Here is a 6,929-nt window from a genome sequence, read left to right as displayed (position 1 = left end):
TACCTCAAATTCAGTATTTGATCCATTACACAGACTATATAATGCACTCAAACAAATATTTTTAGAAATTCAGTATTTATAAAGAATGTCTTTTTGGACAGCTTTCCAATACAATCAATATAATCATTGGATTTATCTCTACGTATAGAAATATAGTATGGAACTGTTCTTTATGTAACAGTCTTACAGTTTATTGACATTTCCCTGCTTATTTTTAAATATATATATTTCTATGAATGTATATAACTCAATTGATTCAATTTAACTCGGACATCTTTTTGTAATAGCCTAATTCTGACTGACTTGCCTGACAAAACTTCCTCAATAATTTGTCTTTCCTTAAAGATCAGTTCCAGTAATATATGATACATTTTTGACTGTAGGGTCAATTTTAAGACATTTGGAGTAAACTGCAGTAAATTATTTGTTACCCTATTTTATAAGCAATGCCACGCAATAATCAATAAGAAAATAGTTATGAAATAATGTTTCAAAACATCTGTTCTATCTGTTGTAAGTAAATTTATTTTTTTAATATACATAGCTAGTTAATGTAAATTTGGTCTTTATTGGTGTATAATAATTGCTCTGTTGTATTAAGTAAATTATTATTTGTACCCAAGAAATGGTATTCATAGACATGGCAAAGTGAACCAGTATTTTTGAGGGGAGGCAGAATATTTTTCTCGGGCCAATCTAGCATAGAGTGTCAGAAGGTTTTTATTGTCAAAGCTTTAGAATTGCTTTGGCCCATTGTTGCTTTATTATCATAGTCAGAATAATTCCACTGTTATCACAATATAGAACAATTTCACTACAGTTTCCACTCCCTGTCTCCAGTATTTATCCATTTCCTGTAAGTGCCTGAAGCTTTTGATCCTTATGATCTCTAGTTCTAGATGCCTCCAGCAGGGGAAATATAAAATACATTCCGTAAAGTTCCATCAGAACCTTGTATATTTCAGTGAGGTTCAATCTTTCTTAGTAATTTAGCCCTCTATCCCAGAAATCCTTCAAATGAAACTGCTCTCCATTGACACTAAGGGGCAGAAAACGCTGGTGGGAGTTGTGTACAGGCCACCTAACAGTAGTAGTGAGGTTGGGGATGGCATTAAATAGGAAATTAGAAATGCGTGCAATAAAGGAACAGTAGTTATAATGGGTGACTTCAATCTACATATAGATTTGGTGAACCAAATTGGTAAGGGTGCTGAGGAAGAGGATTTCTTGGAATGTATGCGGGATGGTTTTCTGAACCAACATGTCGAGAAACCAACTAGAGAGCAGGCCATTCTAGATTGGGTATTGAGCAATGAGGAAGGGTTAGTTAGCAATCTTGTCGTGCGAGGCCCCTTGGGTAAGAGTGACCATAATCTGGTGGGTTTCTTCATTAAGATGGAGAGTGACATAGTTAATTCAGAAACAAAGGTTCTAAATTTAAAGGGTATCTTTGAAGGTATGAGACGTGAATTAGCTAAGATAGACTGGCAAATGATACTTAAAGGGTTGACGGTGGATATGCAATGGCAAGCATTTAAAGATCGCATGGATGAACTACAACAATTGTTCATCCCAGTTTGGCAAAAGAATAAACCAGGGAAGGTAGTGCACCCGTGGCTGACAAGGGAAATTAGGGGATAGTATCAAGACCAAAGAAGAAACATATAAATTAGCAAAAAAAAAGCAGCACACCTCAGGACTGGGAGAAATTCAGAGACCAGCAGAGGAGGACAAAGGGCTTAATTAGGAGAGGGAAAAAAGATTATGAGAGAAAGCTGGCAGGGAACATAAAAACTGACTGTAAAAGCTTTTATAGATACGTGAAAAGAAAAAAGATTGGTCAAGACAAATGTAGGTCCTTTACAGTCAGAAACAGGTGAATTGATCATAGGGAGCAAAGACATGGCAGACCAATTGAATAACTACTTTGGTTCTGTCTTCACTAAGGAGGACATAAATAATCTTCCAGAAATAGTAAGGGACCGAGGGTCTAGTGAGATAGAGGAACTGAGGGAAATACATGTTAGTAGGGAAGTGGTGTTAGATAAATTGAAGGGATTAAAGGCAGATAAATCCCCAGGGCCAGATGGTCTGCATCCCAGAGTGCTCAAGGAAGTAGCCCAAGAAATAGTGGATGCATTAGTGATAATTTTTCAAAACGCCTTAGATTCTGGATTAGTTCCTGACAATTGGAGGGTGGCTAATGTAACCCCACTTTTTAAAAAAGGAGGGAGAGAGAAACCGGGGAATTATAGACCGGTTAGTCTTGACATCGGTGATGGGGAAAATGCTGGAGTCGGTTATCAAAGATGTGATAACAGCACATTTGGAAAGAGGTGAAATCATCAGACAAAGTCAGCATGCATTTGTGAAAGGAAATTCATGTCTGATGAATCTTATAGAATTTTTTGAAGATGTAACTAGTAGAGTGGATAGGGGAGAGCCAGTGGATGTGGTATATTTAGATTTTCAAAAGGCTTTTGACAAGTTCCCACACAGGAGATTAGTGTGCAAACTTAAAGCACACGGTATTGGGGGTATGGTATTGATGTGGATAGAGAATTGATTGGCAGACAGGAAGCAAAGAGTGGGAGTAAACGGGGCCTTTTCAGAATGGCAGGCAGTGACTAGTGGGGTACCGCAAGGCTCAGTGCTGGGACCCCAGTTGTTTACAATATATATTAATGATTTAGACGAGGGAATTAAATGCAGCATTTCCAAGTTTGCGGATGACACAAAGCTGGGCGGCGGTGTTGGCTGTGAGGAGGATGCTAAGAGGATACAGGGTGACTTGGATAGGTTAGGTGAGTGGGCAAATTCATGGCAGATGCAATTTAATGTGGATAAATGTGAGGTTATCCACTTTGGTTGCAAGAACAGGAAAACAGATTATTATCTGAACAGTGGCTGATTAGGAAAAGGGGAGATGCAACGAGACCTGGGTGTCATTGTACACCAGTCATTGAAGGTGGGCATGCAGGTACAGCAGGCAGTGAAAAAGGCAAATGGTATGTTGGCATTCATAGCAAAAGGATTTGAATACAGGAGCAGGGAGGTTCTACTGCAGTTGTACAAGGCCTTGGTGAGATCACACCTAGAATATTGTGTGCAGTTTTGGTCCCCTAATCTGAGGAAAGACATTCTTGCCATAGAGGGAGTACAGAGGAGGTTCACCAGATTGATTCCTGGGATGGCAGGACTTTCATATGAAGAAAGACTGGATCGACTAGGCTTATACTCACTGGAATTTAGAAGATTGAGTGGGGATCTTATTGAAACGTATAAAATTCTAAAGGGATTGGACAGGCTAGATGCAGAAAGATTGTTTCCGATGTTGGGGAAGTCCAGAACGAGGGGTCACAGTTTAAGGATAAACTTTAGGACCAAGATGAGGAAAAACTTCTTCACACAGAGAGTGGTGAATCTGTGGAATTCTCTGCCACAGGAAACAGTTGAGGCCGGTTCATTGGCCATATTTAAGAGGAAGTTAGATATGGCCCTTGTGGCTAAAGGGATCAGTGGGTATGGAGAGAAAGCAGGTACAGGGTTCTGAGTTGGATGATCAGCCATGATCATACTGAATGGCGGTGCAGGCTCGAAGGGCCGAAGGGCCTACTCCTGCACCTATTTTCTATGTTTCTATGATGGTGGTTTATTAGAATAATTTCTTGGATGGAGTTTGTAGTATTGAAGTGTGATCTCATTAGTATCCTGAATTCTTGAAGCAAGTGTTCCCTACATCTGTGCACCACAGCTCTTGCAATAAAGTTCAATAGTCCATTTGCCTTCATAATATGTAAAATTTGGTTCTTAGGTGTGTGGTTTATTAAAAACTCATTATCTGGGATTTGATAGTCAGGATTGAAGTAATGGTGCTCACTGCTAATCTTGAAAGGTAGTAATATCTGTAGTTGAAATTTTCTCCTCTCTAGCATATTAGTGTCAGTCATCAGTTCATGGAGAATTCTGGCATCTGTCAATAATGACATAATCAGATAAACCTGCAAGTTAAGGCTCTCCACTTGGCCTTAAATCACCTGAATAATAGTAATACCTTCATTAGGGTGCTGTTTATTGACTACAGCTCAGTGTACACTACTATCATACCCTCAGTTCTAATCAACAAGCTCCAAAACCTGGGCTTCTGTATCTCACTGTGCAGCTGGATCCTTGACTTCTTCACTGTGAGACCAGTCTGTGCTGTTAGGAAATAACATCTGCTCCTCACCGACAATCAACACTGGCACACCACAAGGATGAGTGCTCAGCGCACTACTCTTCTCTCTCAAATGACATCTATAAATTTGCTGACAGTGCAACTATTGTTGGCAAAATTTCAGATGGTGATGTGGAGGCATACAGGAAAGAAATAGATCTGCTGTCTGGGTGCTGTCACAACAATAACCTTCCATGGGTGCACCACTAGGGTGTGTGCTCAGCCTCCCGCTCTACTCGCTTTACACTTATAACTGTGGCTATGCACAGCTCCAATGCCTTTTCAAGTTTGCTGACAACAGCACTGTTTCAGGCTAAATCAAAGATGGTGACAAATCAACATAGAGAAGGGGATTGAAAATCTAGATGAGTGGTGCCACAACAACCTCTCACTCAATGTCAACAAGACCAAGGAGCTGATCATTGACTTCAGGAGGAAGAAAGCAGAGGTCAATGACCCAGTACACATTGGAGGATCGGAGATGTGAGCAACTTTAAACTCCTTGGTGTTATCATTTCGGAGGATGTAAGTGCATTTTTGAAGAAAGCACGACAGCGCCTCAACTTGTTTAGGAGTTTGCAAAAATTTGACCTGACATCTAAAGCTTTGACAAACTTCTATAGATGTGTAGTTGAGAGTATATTGACTGGCTGCATCACAGCCTATTATGGAAACACCAATGCCCTTGAATTGAAAATCCTACAAAATGTAGTGGATACAACCCAATCCTTCACTTGTAAAGCCCTCTTCACCATAGGAGAAAGGAAATGACAAGGGGACCCGGGGGAAGTGATAGGCAGGTGAGAAGAGGTAAGAGGCCAGAGCGGGGAATAGGAGAGTGGGAGGGAAAAATTGCCAGAAGAAGAAATCGATGTTCATGCCATCAGTCTGGAGGCTCCTCCACCCTAAGGGTGGGCTTATCTTGGCACAACAGGAGGGCATGGACAGACATATCGAAATGGGAATTGAAATGTTTGGCCACAAGAAGTTTTACTTTTGGTGAATGGAGCAGAGGTGCTCAACAAAGCGGTCCTCTGATATACAGCAGTTCACGCCAATGTAGAAGAGGCCACATCAGAAGCAGTGGACACTATAGATGACCTCAGCAGGTTTGCAGGTGAAGTGTTGCCTCACCTGGAAGGACTGTTTGGGTCTCTGAATTGAGGTGAGGGAGGAGGTGATTGGGCAGGTGTGGCACTTTGGCTGCCTGCAGGGATAAGTGCCAGGAGGGAGATAATTGGGGAGGGACAAGTGGACAAGGGAATCACTATGTGAGCGATCCCTATGGAAAGCAGAAGGGGGAAGGAGGTAAAGATATGTTTGGTGGTAGGATTCTTGAAGTCAAGATGGCTGATGTCTCCAAACCTCAGTATTTTTCCTCTTTCTGCACTACTTATTTAATTTTCATTTTTATATATACTTATTGTAATTTATAGTTTTTATTATTATTGCAATGTACTGCTGCAAAACAAATTTCATCATATATACCAGTGATATTAAACCTGATTCTGATTCTGACAAAACAAAGGGATCCGTAGAATAATAAAGCATCAATCACACTGATAGTTCAATCTAGAGGCCGTCTAGTAGTGAAAGAGATAGAGGAAGAAATACATGGCAAACTTAGGGAAATGTGTAAAAAATGCACTAAAATATTCACTGAGAACTGCTTTACCCTGATATGAATTGGACACAAGAGGTATGTAAAGGAGTTAAGGCATTTGAGTTCTCACAACATATTCAGCACACCTTTCTAACCCTAAATGCAAAAAGACTACCAGGGAAAATCTGCAAACAAATTTCGTAATGGGGAATGAAGCAGAACAATATAAGCGATATAAAAATACAGAACTATGTAATTATGGCCATATTATATAATATTAATGTTAGGGAAGGATATAAGTACAGTATAACAGAAACTATACAGTATTACAGAAAATCAAATTTTGAGAGGCTGAAAATATAATCATATTTATTAATGCTTATTCAGTTTTTGGGCATCACTGACTAGCAGTTATTAACCAGGCATAGAGTAATGATGAGCTGCTATTTTAACGTGTCTAGATCTTCTGGTGAAGTTACTCCAGTTATAAAATTTGGTAAAGACATGCAGGATTATGTATGACTAAGACCACGTATGCCCTACAAAGATCGGAAGATCTCCACAGAAACTGTTGACTCCAACCCCGGCAGGCCTGGATGCCCCCAGGCCGCGAACTCTGCTCTAACACTCCAGAGCAGACTCAAAACACAGACTCCACCACCATCAATGCAGTTTCCAACGACCAAAGTGCAGATTGCGCAACCTCCATCTCGGACTCCGGCATTGACCTCCAGGCTGGGTCTTCATGGGCTGCCGTCTCCCTTTCCCCACCACCACCCCACAATCCTGTCTCTCTCAGGTCCCACCACCAGCTCTTGGGCCCTCGAAGACTCCATCCCCCTCCCACCCCACGGCACCTGAACACTCAAACCTCCCTTCCCCTCAGACACCATCAACCCCCTTCCCCACTCCGATCCCAGCTCTCACCCATGCCGGGTTTTCTCCATCCCCTCTCTGAGGCAGGACTTTCTGTCCTCAGCCAGGACCTCACTATTGTCCCCCTGCACCCACCATGATGCGGTGCTCTTCTTCCGCAGCCTTAGTCTCCGAGCCTATTTCTTTGGCAAGGACTCCCCAGCCCGCATCGACGACCCCTTCTCTGGTCTTCAA

The sequence above is a fragment of the Hemitrygon akajei genome, chromosome 13 (genome assembly GCF_048418815.1).
Source record: "Hemitrygon akajei chromosome 13, sHemAka1.3, whole genome shotgun sequence".
Classification (NCBI taxonomy): Eukaryota; Metazoa; Chordata; class Chondrichthyes; order Myliobatiformes; family Dasyatidae; genus Hemitrygon; species Hemitrygon akajei.
The sequence above is the reverse complement of the archived record's forward strand: the minus strand, read 5'-3'. Positions refer to the sequence as shown.